Below are 15,694 nucleotides of genomic sequence, written 5' to 3'. Positions count from 1 at the left end.
GTGCTCAGTACCTCTGAAAATCAGTTTCTAGGCGAGTGATTTGTCCAAGGTCACAAAGGAATACTGTAGCAGAGCCAAGACTACTACCCGTAATCTTAAAGCATAAGACTACTACCCCTAATCTTAAAGCATAAGACTGCTCATCTGTTCCTAAGGAAAAAAAGTAATTAAATTTTATAGACGTATTTCTATTAATTCCTTTGCATTAATGTTAAGGACATTTCCATGATAAGCACAGCCCTAAAGTGTACTCCCTCAAAATATATTATTTTCTGACAGTCTCTTTAACTACAAGGAGTATCTATTACTTCAGGAGGCTGACACAACAGCTGTGCTGCAAGCAGGAGGAAACCAATGAGTATAGTTGCTCTCTGGCTTTTTCAAAGAAAATAAAGGGGTCCTTAAAGGGAAAACGATCAATCTTCTTTGTTTGAAATTCATCAGTTTCAAGTAACTCCAGTTGCTGATACCCTCTAAATAGTATGTAGTAAATAATATAAATTCCTTTTAAAAACATATGAGGATTTTGCGGCTCCTCTGACTGTTTAAGGGACTCTTCAGCAAGAGAGAAATGAGAGTGAGAAAGTGAAAATGACTATACACTCCATACAGTCAAATATGCAGAATAAACTCGGGGGGGACTAGAGAAATATGACTTCACTTAAATAGGAATTTTGGGTGATGTGTGTAACTGTAATAGATACCAAATTTTCAGGAACAGGTGACCTTTTCAATATGGTGTCCTAACCTGCTTTAGTCAGAGGTACTGCTGTGAAGTTAGCCTTATGCTGTAGCTTACTCTGTAAATTACCATAAAGCAATACCCTTAAGGCTTTCTGATGTTTATAAAACTTGGAATCCCTTATCAAGAATGCTTATATTTTTACATGTTTCAGAGTAACAGCCGTGTTAGTCTGTATTCGTAAAAAGAAAAGGAGTACTTGTGGCACCTTAGAGACTAACCAGTTTATTTGAGCATTTATATTTTTACATGATTCTCTGCAAATATTCCAAAATGGCAAATTTGTCTAAAACAAGAATAATTAGTTTTTTTACTTTGATATCTAATGTAGCTTTCAACAAATTTCTCTTCTAGTTTCACTGTGTATATTTGCATCCAGTCATTGCATGTTTTATTAATAGATTTGCCCTATTTAGCTGTTTGGAAGCATAATTCACCCTTTAGAAACAGCATTAATTATTAAATAAAACAATTTCTGCACAAAACTGTGAGACTCTGACAATCCAATAACTCAGACTCCCTTTGGATAAATCTGGGCCCTGATGCATTTGCCATGTGTAACTTGGTGGGAGCTGAGCAGCCAATCTGGCTGTGTACCAAGGAGGCTGTACACATCTCCTGAGAGTGAGTGGAAATAAGGTGGGGGACAGGGAGAAACCCAGCTTCTTCCTGCTGCTGCCCAACAAAGACAGTGATTCCATCCCAGCAGGCCTCTCGTCAATATTAGTGAGACAGTTTGTCTTCATGGTGCCTCCACAAGGTCCCTGCAAGTGCGGGAGGGGTATGTTCACTCTGGCTCAGAGCAGCAGGGAATCCTTAATGGATTCATATACCACTTCTGGCTGATGATCTCATTCTGAGATTGTCCACTGGGGACTGGAGAGAAGCTGCTGTCGGAGAGGAAGGATAGTCTTTATGCTGCACAGGGACTCTGGGATCTGCACTGTATTACCGTCTCTGCTATGGGTTTCCTGCAAGATGTGGCCAAGTTACTTAATTTCTGTGTGCCCTATTTCCCCATCAGTAAAATGAGGAAAGTACCTCCCTAGTATTAATGAATTTATCCTCATGACACCCTTTTGAATTAGGAAAGTGCTCCGATACTATAGCGATTGGGGGGAGGAGGGGCAGCAGGGTGCTATAGAAAAGCCAACAAATAAGATCCTATTTCAGGGGCATACCTGTCTGAAGACACTGACACTGGCCTCCCTACCCACCCTTCATCAGCTCAACTCAGCTTTAAGCACTTTACTTCTGCAGAATCCTCCCCTGCCCTCTCTGCTGGGCTGACTGGATTCAGGATCATTTGGCACAGTGTAGAGCTGAGTTACATAGGAGGGACGGGACTAATATGTCCTTTTCTCCTGTGTAACTCGGATCCAGGATTTTGCCCTTAGCTCTCACTTTGAGAGAATAAAACTAAAGTTGGCTCAGTCTGCCCTTAGAACTTCCTTTCTCTTGTCAGGTTGTCCCAGCCTGAACATTCACTGCAGCTTTGCGTATTGATTTAAAAAAATACCTACTCTGCCCTTCTTTCACAGAATGCTCTAGCCTATCAGATGAATAGTTAAGTAGGCTAAAAATTAGGAAATGGTGTATTTATCCCATGTCTTTTTGGTAAATAATATTTTATAGATATTTTGTTATCAAAGACCTGAACTAACAACGGTGTTGTAGTGATTTGTCTGGAAAAACGTACACGACAGGTACACAATAAATCTTTTACACTTTCAAGTTTTTCCTCAGTTTTTAACTCCCCCCCCCCCCCCCCCAATATTCTAAAAGCATTAAGCGGCTAATCCTGCAAGGTCATAGTCAAAGTCAGAGAAATTAAGGCTAAAACCACCAGATCATCTAGTCCAACTTCCTATATATCACAGGCCAGCACCCGTGCACTAACCCAACTCCCAGGGACATCAGGAGGAGGATGTACAGCATCTGGCAGGACTGCGTCCTGACATTGCACAATCACTCTTGTGCCTCTCAAATGCCCTTCATTTCACTCCTCAGTTTACCTACACATCACACAAACATGACTTCTCATTTAGAGTTGAAAATTATTTTACATCAAAAATAATCACAACTAAAGTTCTAGAAAGTAACTTGGACTAAAGGAAAAAACCAACATAATCTTAGGTTTCTTGCATGAATAATTTTTTGTCCCATATTTTTGGAGCTTTGTTGCACATTTTAGCTTCAGTAAATCAAGAGATATGTCATGCCCAAAGCTAACTTCTTAAAGCAGAACAATCTTCACTCCAAAAAGTTAGCGTTCAGCATTTAACACTATTCAAAATTTTTAGCTTTTTTTTAAAAAAAAAAAAAATGGAAGTCTTCACTTCATTATTATTGACCTGTATTCTGAGTTGGTGTCTGTAGTGAGCTATCACAGCGGAATACTTTATAAATCCTTTGACATTTGAGATTTCTAATGCAATTCGTACCAACCCAACTGTAACTCTGCAAAGTGCCCCTCTAACTATAACTTGAATTTCTGTCACATCAAACACAAAAAGGTGAACTGCTGAGAAAGTCCTGAGAGGAGTGAAGGCTGGGGAGAAACTACTGAACCAACATCCAGTTTTGTAGTTCAAAGTGACTCCATGCTGAGCTTCTTGCATATATGGAGGAGGCCAGCTGCTCCTTCAGGCAAGGCCCCAGGAATTCCTCCCCTCAGATAAAGGGAGAAGCAGCCTTTTGTGCATGCTAGAGAGAGCAAGTGCTGAATTAGCAGGGCAGCAGGAGAGAGTGCCGCGTCTTCTTTGGAGCACTGGACCCTGTCAGTGCTGCTCCTGAAAAGAGAGAAGCAGTTATCCAAGAGATAGCTAGATTTTATTTTTGTCTCTCTCAGCAGCCTGTTAACATACCTCACTGAGTGTTGAGAGCACATTCTCTCTCAGTTGTGAGCCAAATATCTTTCACTAACAACATATGTGGCAATGTAAACAGTGTAGATGTCCTGCTGCTAGACTGGACGGAGTGAAAGGTTTTAAAACTTTTGTTTTTAGGTAGCTAGCAAGCCACCAAAAAGGAATGGTTACAGTATTTTCAGTGTTTCTTCACCAACACCTTTTAAATGGAGCCTTTTGTTTCTGTTTTCTCATCCCATGCCATGGGGGGTGGGGAGGGGAGAGGGGATGTCAAAAAAAACCTTCCTGAAAATCAGATCCAAATGTTAACTTGAATTGGATCTCTTTGTGTCTTACCACTTCCACCTTTCTATTTCTGTTTCACAGTTATTGACCAGAGCATCTCCTTCTCCTTAATATTAAATCTTTCAGCAGTCTGAGAGCACAAACTCTTATGTGGTATATCTGAATTTGATGTATAGGTGCTCATAAACAGGAAAACATGGGTAGAGTTGAAATACTTTAGGTGCTCAGATACTATCATGATGAGGGCCATAGAAGTGCCTAGATAAACTAGCGTGGGGTGCTTTTAAACTCCTTTCATTGTTTGTAAAGTGTTTTGAAATCCATAGACGAAAGGTATTCTAGACATGCAAAGCCATATAAAGGAGTATTGTATTTGTCTCATAGCATTATAAGTTACTATGCATGCATTCTATTTAGAATTAAAGGGGAGAGATTTTTTGGGGATTATTTTTAAAGCTGCCTTTTGGATAGTCTTTTGCATACATACCAGTACAAACCAAATGTTTTTGAAATTTATTTCCGATACAGCTAAGTTTTGACATTGATCTGAAATGAGAGCAATCTCCAAACAAAGAGCATATGCTTTGTTTTAGGCTTTGAATCTGATTAAACCACTAATCTATTTCTCAGAAATAGATAAGGCACATTTTTTAAATTTAAACTAAAAAAAAAAAAAAGTTAAAAGGCTTATATTAAAAGCATAACAGAGACAGTTGGGAATTACTTGTTTCCAGATTTAAAGAGAAGTTATTTCTATTTCTACAACTACAATCTTAACCTGAAAGATGATCTGTTTTTTCTTTTGTTTTTCTTTTTTTTAAACCATAAACTACTGAAGGAAGTTTAGCCAATCAGATGGCTACACTGGCAGATAGTAAATTTTAAGTCAGAAATACTGTCCTTTTCTGACCCAAAGGGATCTCTTAAAAGTTCCTTGCATCTTGGATTCCTTTCCCTGCAGGAAGGAATCAAATATTCCAGGTGTTGTTTGATGGATCCTGCCTCATACTGGATTCTAGTCACATTAGGGAAGTTCCAAGTGTATTTTTTATTCCTCTCAATGATTGACAATTAGATGCTTTCTGTACCTCTGTGACTAGTTAAATTTATGTTTGTTAGGCAACTCACAGCTGATTGATGGGAAGAAACATTTTAGGTTTGTATAATTTTGCCTGAAGAGGGTGCCTCGTGTTGTGGTACCAACTGTTTCTTCTTAAAATTATGCTGAGCTAGTGAACATTGTAAAAATAATTAACTTTCATTTGTTTCTCCAATGTAAGCACTAAGTGTGCACTTTTATCTCAAATATTACTGGTAAAATGGCACCTTCTTATTCCACAGATCCAAGTCTTGCTGTATCCGCTCGCTTTAGTGACACAAGTTTTGTCCCTCCTCTTAGTCCTGCAGAGCCAATACAAATAAGGGAATGAGTTGGATTTGCTGCAGAGTTATTTGTTAACTAAGGCCTGGCCTAAACTTAACTGTTGGCTAGGAGAGGTTTTTTTTTAAAAAAAAAACAAAACACCTAAACAAACCACCTCCCTAACCGACATAGCTATATCAGGGGAAGGGGTTGGGGGAAACAAAAAAGAAGCTTACAAGAAGTGGAAGATTGGACAAATGACCAGGGAAGAGTATAAAAATATTGCTTGGGGATGCAGGAGTGAAATCAGGAAGGCCAATCACACCTGGAGTTGCAGCTAGCAAGAGATGTTAAGAGTAACAAGAAAGGTTTCTTCAGGTATGTTAGCAACAAGAAGAAAGCCAAAGGAAAGTGTGCGCCCCTTACTGAATGAGGGAGGCAACCTAGTGACAGGGGATGTGGGAAAAGCTAATGTACTCAATGCTTTTTTTGCCTCTGTCTTCACGAACAAGGTCAGCTCTCAGACTACTGCACTGGGCAGCACAGCATGGGGAGGAGGTGACCAGCCCTCTGTGGAGAAAGAAGTGGTTCGGGACTATTTAGAAAAACTGGACGAGCACAAGTCCATGGGGCCGGATGCGCTGCATCCGAGAGTGCTAAAGGAGTTGGCGGATGTGATTGCAGAGCCATTGGCTATTATCTTTGAAAACTCATGGCAATCTGGGGAAGTCCCGGACGACTGGAAAAAGGCTAATGTAGTGCCCATCTTTAAAAAAGGGAAGAAGGAGGATCCTGGGAACTACAGGCCAGTCAGCCTCACCTCAGTCCCAGGAAAAATCATGGAGCAGGTCCTCAAGGAATCAATTCTGAAGCACTTAGAGGAGAGGAAAGTGATCAGGAACAGTCAGCATGGATTCACCAGGGGCAAGTCATGCCTGACTAATCTAATTGCCTTCTATGACGAGATAACTGGCTCTGTGGATGAGGGGAAAGCGGTGGACATGTTGTTCCTTGACTTTAGCAAAGCTTTTGACACGGTCTCCCACAGTATTCTTGCCAGCAAGTTAAAGAAATATGGGCTGGATGAATGGACTATAAGGTGGATAGAAAGTTGGCTAGATTGTCGGGCTCAACGGGTAGTGATCAATGACTCCATGTCTAGTTGGCAGCCGGTATCGAGTGGAGTGCCCCAAGGGTCGGTCCTTGGGCCGGTTTTGTTCAATATCTTCATAAATGATCTGGAGGATGGTGTGGATTGCACCCTCAGCAAGTTTGCAGATGACACTCAATTGCGAGGAGACGTAGATACGCTGGAGAGTAGGGATAGGATACAGAGGGCCCTAGACAAATTAGAGGATTGGGCCAAAAGAAATCTGATGAGGTTCAACAAGGACAAGTACAGAGGCCTGCACTTTGGACGTAAGAATCCCATGCACCACTACAGACTAGGGACCGAATGGCTAGGCAGCAGTTCTGCAGAAAAGGACCTAGGGGTTACAGTGGACGAGAAGCTGGATATAAGTCAACAGTGTGCCCTTGTTGCCAAGAAGGCCAATGGCATTTTGGGATGTATAAGTAGGGGCATTGCCAGCAGATCGAGGGACGTGATCGTTCCCCTCTATTCAACATTGGTGAGGCCTCATCTGGAGTACTGTGTCCGGTTTTGGGCCCCACACTACAAGAAGGATGTGGAAAAATTGGAAAGAGTCCAGCGGAGGGTAACAAAAATGATTAGGGGACTGGAACACATGACTTACAAGGAGAGGCTGAGGGAACTGGGATTGTTTAGTCTGCGGAAAAGAAGAATGAGGGGGGATTTGATACCTGCTTTCAACTACCTGAAAGGAGGTTCCAAAGAGGATGGATCTAGACTGTTCTCAGTGGTAGCTGATGACAGAACAAGGAGTAATGGTCTCAAGTTGCAGTGCAGGAGGTTTAGGTTGGATATTAGGAAAAACTTTTTTCACTAGGAGGGTGATGAAACACTGGAATGCGTTACCTAGGGAGGTGGTGGAATCTCCTTCCTTAGATATTTTTAAGGTCAGGCTTGACAAAGCCCTGGCTGGGATGATTTAGTTGAGGATTGGTCCTGCACTGAGCAGGGGGTTGGACTAGATGACCTCCTGAGGTCCCTTCCAACCCTGATATTCTATGATTCTATGAAACAACCTTGTGTAGATGCAGGCATACCAACAAAAATTTGCCAGTGTATCTTTTCATTTGGGGAACTCTTGCTAGTATAATCTGTCTCCACTAAATGGGTTTGCCACTATAACTATACCGGCAAGCCCTTGCCAATCTAGATAAGGCCTACATTCCAGATAGTCTCACATGTATAACAAAGGGCCTGGAAAACACTTGTTGCTGGTGATGATGCACAAGCAGGAAAAAGCTGGGCTGGAGTTTCAGAGCCCAGGGTGAGTTTGCAGGGCCGGCAGGATAAACATACTGGAAGTTGAGCACAATTGATTTGGAAATTGATACAGATTGCTTGTGCATGCTGTGACAGGATCCCCGGGGTACAGCCTAGGACTGTGGGACCGCTGTGCCCCCTGAACTCTCTCCAGCCTTGCCTGTCTCTCACAATGCCTTGCTAGTGACCAGCAGCAAACCCCTCCAGGAGCTGTGATCACTCAGCACAACAGCATGTGGAGCCCCACACCCAGCTATATTGCATGAATGCTCCCAGAGCCACTCATGAATCACACAGAGACAGGCATCAGAGCAAATTCCCCCCAGCTCCCAGTACTGTACCCCAAGAATATACCGTCTTGTACTGCTCAAGATGAGTAGTGCAAATTTATTAATTGGTTCACCACTTCATCAGTGGAAAGTGGATATTCACCAGCCTTTGTAAACCAGAGAAAATTTGCCACACACCTCATACAAACTCACTGGTAAAGATAAACACTTAAGCAAATGTGTTGACTATAAAAGATAGATTTTAAGTGATAGGCAAAAAGTCAGTTACCAAAAGGAAAAAAAAAAAAGTTTGCAGTGTAAACTCTCAACCCTATTAGACTTGGCAGCAAGTATATTAAGCAGTTTTTCTCACCCCACTGGATATTGCAGTCCTTAATATACAGATTTGTCCCTTAAATCTGGGTCAGTCTCCTCTGTTTGAATCTTCAGTCTTCTTCTCAGTGTCTTTGTTGTTTGCAGCGTAGGTGGGGGCAGGAGAAAAGGCCCCCCATCTGTTTTATAACCTCAGTCCCATGTGCTTGGGGACCACAAGTCCAGGCATGTCTGGGGGCATTGCTGAGTCTCCAGGCAAGGTTGAGCAATTCCCCTGCTGTGGCCTCATGCAGGTGAATCATTGAATTGTAGCTCCTTTGCTGGACAATGGCTGTTGATGGTTCGATTGATACCCTGCCCCGGGTGTTGGTTACATTCCTTTCTCTTGCCTTTGGTGAGCTAATATCTGGCTGATTCCCCAACTTACAGCATTATTTTCGTGACGGCTATAGAACACAATTCTCATAACTTCATATGCATTAATGATATACGTATATGGATAGAGAAATGACTTTCAGCAGGTCATAACCTTTTCCCTGATACCTTACAAGGCACGCTTCATATGTAGGATCACAGTCATATACAAATGAGGAATATGGGGGTTACAGGGCGCTGCCCCAAGGTACAGAATATCACACATGCTGTTTCGAATTATGTTCTAACATGTGTTAACTAAAACAATCTTAAATTGCATCATAGGTTAAGGAACAAATTCCTAGGGTTAAATACAACCAGGAACAAATGTTTACTCCTTTGTCTATGCTACAATTTAAGATCGTGCTCATTAACCTGTGTTAGAACACAATTAAAAATAAGTGCACTACTGGATCTTCCTAAAGCAGTCCTGGCTCTCATAAAACTCCAAGATTATGAACCTGAGTCGCAAATGGCAGGTGCACTTCCTTAATCTGGGTGCAGATATCGCACTTGCCAACTAATAAGGTTACAACCTCCAAATCCACTAGTGTCACTTTGCTCTTGTCCAGATTAAGCCTCAGCTAGTTCACCCTTGTTCATATTGTGATTATAGAAAGACAGTAGATTCCAGTGCACCATCTGGGTCTGACGAGATGTAGAACTAGTTATCATCATGTTACTGAATACGTTGCAATCTGTTTCCTCACTAACTCTGATAGTGGATGTGCATACACCTTGAAATGTACCCCAGTAGTATCCCACCCATGAGTCCTTTTCCTTTAGGCATTCAACATGGGAGGAGGGAGTGGTTCAAGGTTAGGACATGTTCATCATCACATGCAGTCGGGGAGAGGGAGCACATTCTTGCCAGGGATGTTCGTCCTTTACTTTCCTGGTCACTAAAATTTGCTCACAATTCTTTTTTAATGTTACTTCAGCAGGATAGTGATGTCCTGGCATTGCATTAATCAATTTCTATAAGGTGGTAAAACTTACAATAGTGCTTAGCTGATGATTGAACTCTGTTCATTAGTTCCCTAGGCTGAGCAACATTTTTAGACCAGTTAGTGCAGTGTAATACATAGGACAATTAAATGATCTGTTTCTATTAAGATTTCTAGTCAATTAATACATGTAATGGGTATTATGGAATTATAACATATTAGAGCAGTGGTCACCAACCCGTCAAACGCCTGGTCAATCCTGGAGACTCTCCAGCATGCCCCTCCCGGAAATGGCCAGCAAACCCCTGAGGCCCCGTGGGGTGCGGGGGGGAGGCAAGGGTCTGCGTGCGCTGCTCCTGCCTGCAAGCACATCCCCGCAGCTCCCATTGGCTGGGAACGGAGAGCTGTGGCCAATGGGAGCTGTGGGGGCAGTGCCTGCAGAGGGGGGCAGCACATGGAACCATGTGCCTCCCCCAGGGGCCGCAGAAGCCCGTTGTCCCCTTCCGGGAGCGGCGTGGCCACATGGTGCACTACAGGCTGGCAGGGTGGCCCGGCTCGTGATGGGGAGGAGGTGCTGATGTGCCTGAGTGGGGCTGGGGCAGGCAGGGAGCCTGCCTTAGCCCCGCTGCGCCGCCGACTGGGAGCTGCCTGAGGTAAGTGTCCCCCTCCCGGAGCCAGCACCCCATTACCCCCTCCTGCACGCCAACCTCTGCCCCAGCCCAGTGAAAGTGAGTGAGGGTGCAGGAGAGCAAGCGACATGGGAGGGAGGGGGGATGGAGTGAGCGGGGCAGGGGCAGATCCTGCCCTTAAATTCAAAAAGTGATCTTGGGCGTAAAAAGGTTGGAGACCACTGTATTAGAGCTAAAAGCTTGTTTGCAGCTATTCAGAGGTGAATATAACAAATGAACATATCTTTGCTTACAAATCTAAAATGTCAGCCAGAAATGACAAGTAATACAAACCTAGAATTTCAATAGAACAAACTGGAGTAATTAGGCAGGGTTAATAAATAGTGTTCAGTTCTCAATTGTTCGTAGGTTGTTGGGGGTTTTTTAAACAATTTTTAAACAGCAACGTCACTTGGAACAGATTCAGCACATTCAGACAAATTCATTTACTTCGATAACTGCTTTTGTGGCAGCTAATGGGCCCTATTCCCACTCTGAAGTCATCTTGATTTGAGATTATTGCAAACCTCTGGTTCCCTAGCTAACTTAACTCGGCTGCCTTCTGCACCTATTGCGTTTTTCTATTGTTGTACAGGGTAATGTTAATAGTTCTGCTTTTTGAATATATATGTGCAATATGGCTGAGTTACAGTTGCCATGGAAACCATTAGTTTGAATTTCCTATTTTAGTGGTGTAGTGACGAGGCCAATGTGTAATCACTTGTGTTTGACTGTGGCGGTATCTGACTGTATGGGGGTGTCTCTCTGGATTACTGCACTAGCACCTATTTTGAGGTATATTCTTGCTGCTTCACTAATTGTAATGTATTATTTTTAATTATGTTAAAGTCCTGTACGGTTTTGTCTGAAAGGAGGGTGGTTTGGAGTGGAATGGGGGAAGCAGCATTTCTAACTCATCTGACAATCTGCAGAGGCTTGTGTCTCTTTTGCATGCTACTGACCACCTTTCTACAATAGCCTCTGTCAAAATACCATAAAGATTATAGGAAAGATTCAGAGTTTGCAGTCCAGGGGAGTGGAAACTGCAGCTGCTTTAAGACATCTTTGCACCCTCTTGATCCTGGTCTGTTAAGGGGGCTGGAGAGTCCCTCAGCATAATTTAGACAATTCCTCTAAATTACAGCAGCCTCCCCAGGCTGTCCTATGGGTTAACTTGCAGTGCTTCCTGGAATTTTCACAGTGTTGTCTGATGCAGCTCCTCCCACCTCCAGAAAACCACCTGCACAGGGACACATAAGGGGATCATGGGAGGACAGCTTTATGGCTGCATTCCTCAATTCTTGCACTGGGGAATCCTCCCCATGACAAATACGGGACTTATGGGCCCCTTTACACTTCTCTGGCCAGCAATTTTATGTAACATAAAGTGTCTAGAGCAGAGGCAAGGATCTTGCCCTAGATGGGGGGAGGGGGCAGAAGCAAGGTAGGTATTTAACAATTTTATTTAAAAGCAAGAGTTTCTTTTAAATCTTAAACCCTTTAATTTCCCCCAGTCAAACTCTTGTTTTCAAAGAGACTGTAGTAAAAAGGCAGTCAGCAGCAGTGGGGAGTGATTTAAATGACTGATTTGCATTGCTTAACTTTTTAAAATCTAGCTGAGGCTTTGTAAAACTAATTTCAAAATTTGCTATGGCAAATTCAAATTAAAATGTATAACAAACTACATTCTAAATGATTGATTGTTTATTTTCTTTGAATGTCAGTGCTGTAAGGGTTTAAAAATTATTTACATTTTACAAATGCTATTGGCAAAATATAAAATATAGAGTTAAAGCTCTGCTCCTTTTAACACTTAAGCTGGTATGTAACTGTTTTACCTGAATGATCAAATTGACTTCAGTGAGACTGCTGGTGCTTAAAGTTAAGCATGTGCATAAGTGTTTGCAGCATCGCAGATAAAATTTATTTTTATTACACGCTTCCTAGGGGGACAAAATCTTTGTCTCATCAAAATAAAATTGCTTCAGTGTTAGCAATGAAAGTTATTTAGACTTTAACAATGAGTGACAGGGTTGGTGAGATTAGATTTTTATTGGTAAATGTTGATAAACGTCATTTCCACAGTACACACACAAACTGCAAAAAAAATTTCCATCAATAATGATCTAAATTTACAAATAGGCCAAGTAAGAAAAATGCTGCTTGAGAAATTAGAGTTTGATTTAAGAATATTTACTTTGTATATTTTGACATGATGTTGACAATTTGTGTTTTAACAGTTAGAGCTTTAACTTTTTGAATGGCTGCATCTACTGTAATTAAATAATTGTCTGATCCCTCTCCCATAATTTCCCATGACTGAAAATTTAGATAAATGAAAATCGAAAAAAATGCTTAAAAATAAACATTGATATTCTCCATTGAAATTATCAAAAAATAAAAATTGAATTCTGTCACATCTAGTTATTGTGAACTCTTCATGCACAGAGGCCAAAATTGTCAAGCCGTATTTTGAGGACCTAATGGTAGTATTTTCAAAAGTACCTATGTGACTTGGGAGCACAAATCCCATTGACTTCAAACTAAAAACCCTGATGGAGGAGTACAGCCTGGTTATGTAAAGTATTTCAGCTTTCTTGACTTGTGGAAGTTCAATATATACAGGAAAGTGGTGTTGGTTGCAATTATAGCTGGCACTGTTTGCTTATCAATCTTGTATTTGTGTATGTGATACTCTTCCAGTAGGTATGTTAGAGGCTCTGGACTTTTCTTCTTCAGCACAGATGAGCATTTTAAGTGTGAAAGTTTTTTGGTTTTTTTTTTTAACAAAAAAGTATGTAAAATCTGGAATTCTACTAATAATTAGGAAACCAATTAAGGAACCAGGTACAGAACACCCACTTCAGCAATTTAAGGGTATAAAATAGGAAGAAAGTAAAGAATTAACAACATGAAAACACATTTTTGAAATCGTGATTATTTTTTTAAATCCATCCTGGTCACTAGCAGCTAACACCTCTCATTAGTTTAATATATTGGATGAGAGGAAAGTGATCAGGAACAGTCAGCATGGATTCACCAAGGGAAGGTCATGCCTGACTAATCTAATCGCCTTTTATGATGAGATTACTGGTTCTGTGGATGAAGGGAAAGCAGTGGATGTATTGTTTCTTGACTTTAGCAAAGCTTTTGACACGGTCTCCCACAGTATTCTTGTCAGCAAGTTAAGGAAGTATGGGCTGGATGAGTGCACTATAAGGTGGGTAGAAAGCTGGCTAGATTGTCGGGCTCAACGGGTAGTGATCAATGGCTCCATGTCTAGTTGGCAGCCGGTGTCAAGTGGAGTGCCCCAGGGGTCAGTCCTGGGGCCGGTTTTGTTCAATATCTTCATAAATGATCTGGAGGATGGTGTGGATTGCACTCTCAGCAAATTTGCGGATGATACTAAACTGGGAGGAGTGGTAGATACGCTGGAGGGGAGGGATAGGATACAAAAGGACCTAGACAAATTGGAGGATTGGGCCAAAAGAAATCTGATGAGGTTCAATAAGGATAAGTGCAGGGTCCTACACTTAGGATGGAAGAATCCAATGCACCGCTACAGACTAGGGACCAAATGGCTAGGCAGCAGTTCTGCGGAAAAGGACCTAGGGGTGACAGTGGACGAGAAGCTGGATATGAGTCAGCAGTGTGCCCTTGTTGCCAAGAAGGCCAATGGCATTTTGGGATGTATAAGTAGGGGCATAGCGAGCAGATCGAGGGACGTGATCGTTCCCCTCTATTCGACATTGGTGAGGCCTCATCTGGAGTACTGTGTCCAGTTTTGGGCCCCACACTACAAGAAGGATGTGGATAAATTGGAGAGAGTCCAGCGAAGGGCAACAAAAATGATTAGGGGTCTAGAGCACATGACTTATGAGGAGAGGCTGAGGGAGCTGGGATTGTTTAGTCTGCAGAAGAGAAGAATGAGGGGGGATTTGATAGCTGCTTTCAACTACCTGAAAGGGGGTTCCAAAGAGGATGGCTGGGATGATTTAACTGGGAATTGGTCCTGCTTCGAGCAGGGGGTTGGACTAGATGACCTTCTGGGGTCCCTTCCAACCCTGATATTCTATGATTCTATGTTATATGAGAGTTAAAAGAGGTATGCACCCTTTAGCTAAAGCTGCCTTATGGCCACTAAGTTCCTGAAGTTTTCAACAGGTACCCTCTTCCTTCCCCGTCCCCAAGAAAACCTTTCAAACTTGAAAATGTTCTTTACTTAAACTTTTAACCTCCCCCAACCTTTAACAACAGAAATGGTTCTATGCCTTCTTATAGAAATATAGTAATGTATATGTTGTCTTTTAAATCAAAGCAAGAGGGTATTTCAAATAGGACTATAATGGATATCCTGGTTGGACAGTTGAAGGCACAAATTGTCTTATGTAACTATATCTTTTTATTAGTTAGACAATGCAGTTGCTGAAAAGGAAGTGCTAATGTTTTATGTCACTCTAAAAATCAATAACAATTGACTTAGAGCATAAGTGTTCGCATTCTTTAACAAATGTTTGCATTTAAAATTAGTCGTTGCCTAGAAATAGTTAAGAAACAGGGAATTTGTGAGCGACCTATATGAAAGTCTGAAATAAAATTATCTTAATTCAGATAAGACACTTAATATTCCTGAACTGTTTCAAAAAAGACCTCTGTTACTCGTGGCTGTCTAAGAACAAATGTTTAAGTGTAAAGAGAAACCTAATGACAGGTGAACAAGAAGTCAGAATATTTGGGGTTCAGTACTTAGTATATGCAACTAAATATAGAGAAATACTGACTTACTAGAGATTTAAATTTATCTCTAGTCACCCTTGCAATGCACAAGTTATATGTAGATAGCTATTTACTGAAAATCATGTCCTTTATGTCTAATAGCAATCATCCATGTATCCCATTGACCTCAGTGAGAGCTGTGGATGCTCAGCTGTTATGAAAACCAGGCCTGAAGAATGCTGAGCAGATGAGGAATTTTAGCTGTACAAGTGGGGTGAAGAAATGAGTGAATCTTCATGCTTAAGTGTAGGTCTTATGGTGTTCGTTAGTGCTAGACATAGTGCAATGAGAAACTGTGTGAACTTGGCCAGTGCACCTACTCCTGACTTCTGCTACCCCATCTGTTCTAGTAGTGGATCTCTTCTGAGCAGAGCCTGCCAGTAAAAATGATAGACTTGAGGAGTGAAAGGGCTCTATAATGGTTTCTTATATGCACTCCCAGCTGTTCCTCAGCTCCCATCATTTCTCTGCTTCCTCACTTCCCTTCTGCATTGGTTTTTGACTCAAAGAAAACAAGGAGAGTGTTTCACATCAGCATACAGCAACATCAAGAAAGGGAAGAGGAGCTTCAGGTGCAGTTGAAACCCGAGAAAACACTAGAGTAGTAGTTTGGT

At 41.7% G+C, this 15,694-nt stretch overlaps 1 protein-coding gene across 2 annotated transcripts in view; it reads left to right on the top strand.

Annotated features, from left to right (window-relative positions):
- The window catches only part of ALG5 (ALG5 dolichyl-phosphate beta-glucosyltransferase), a 48,274-nt gene that overhangs the window by 28,626 nt on the left and 3,954 nt on the right, over window positions 1–15,694 (top strand). The window lies entirely within an intron of this gene.

The sequence above is a fragment of the Natator depressus genome, chromosome 1, assembly GCF_965152275.1.
Source record: "Natator depressus isolate rNatDep1 chromosome 1, rNatDep2.hap1, whole genome shotgun sequence".
Classification (NCBI taxonomy): domain Eukaryota; kingdom Metazoa; phylum Chordata; order Testudines; family Cheloniidae; genus Natator; species Natator depressus.
This window is presented reverse-complemented; position numbering and strand designations above follow the sequence as displayed.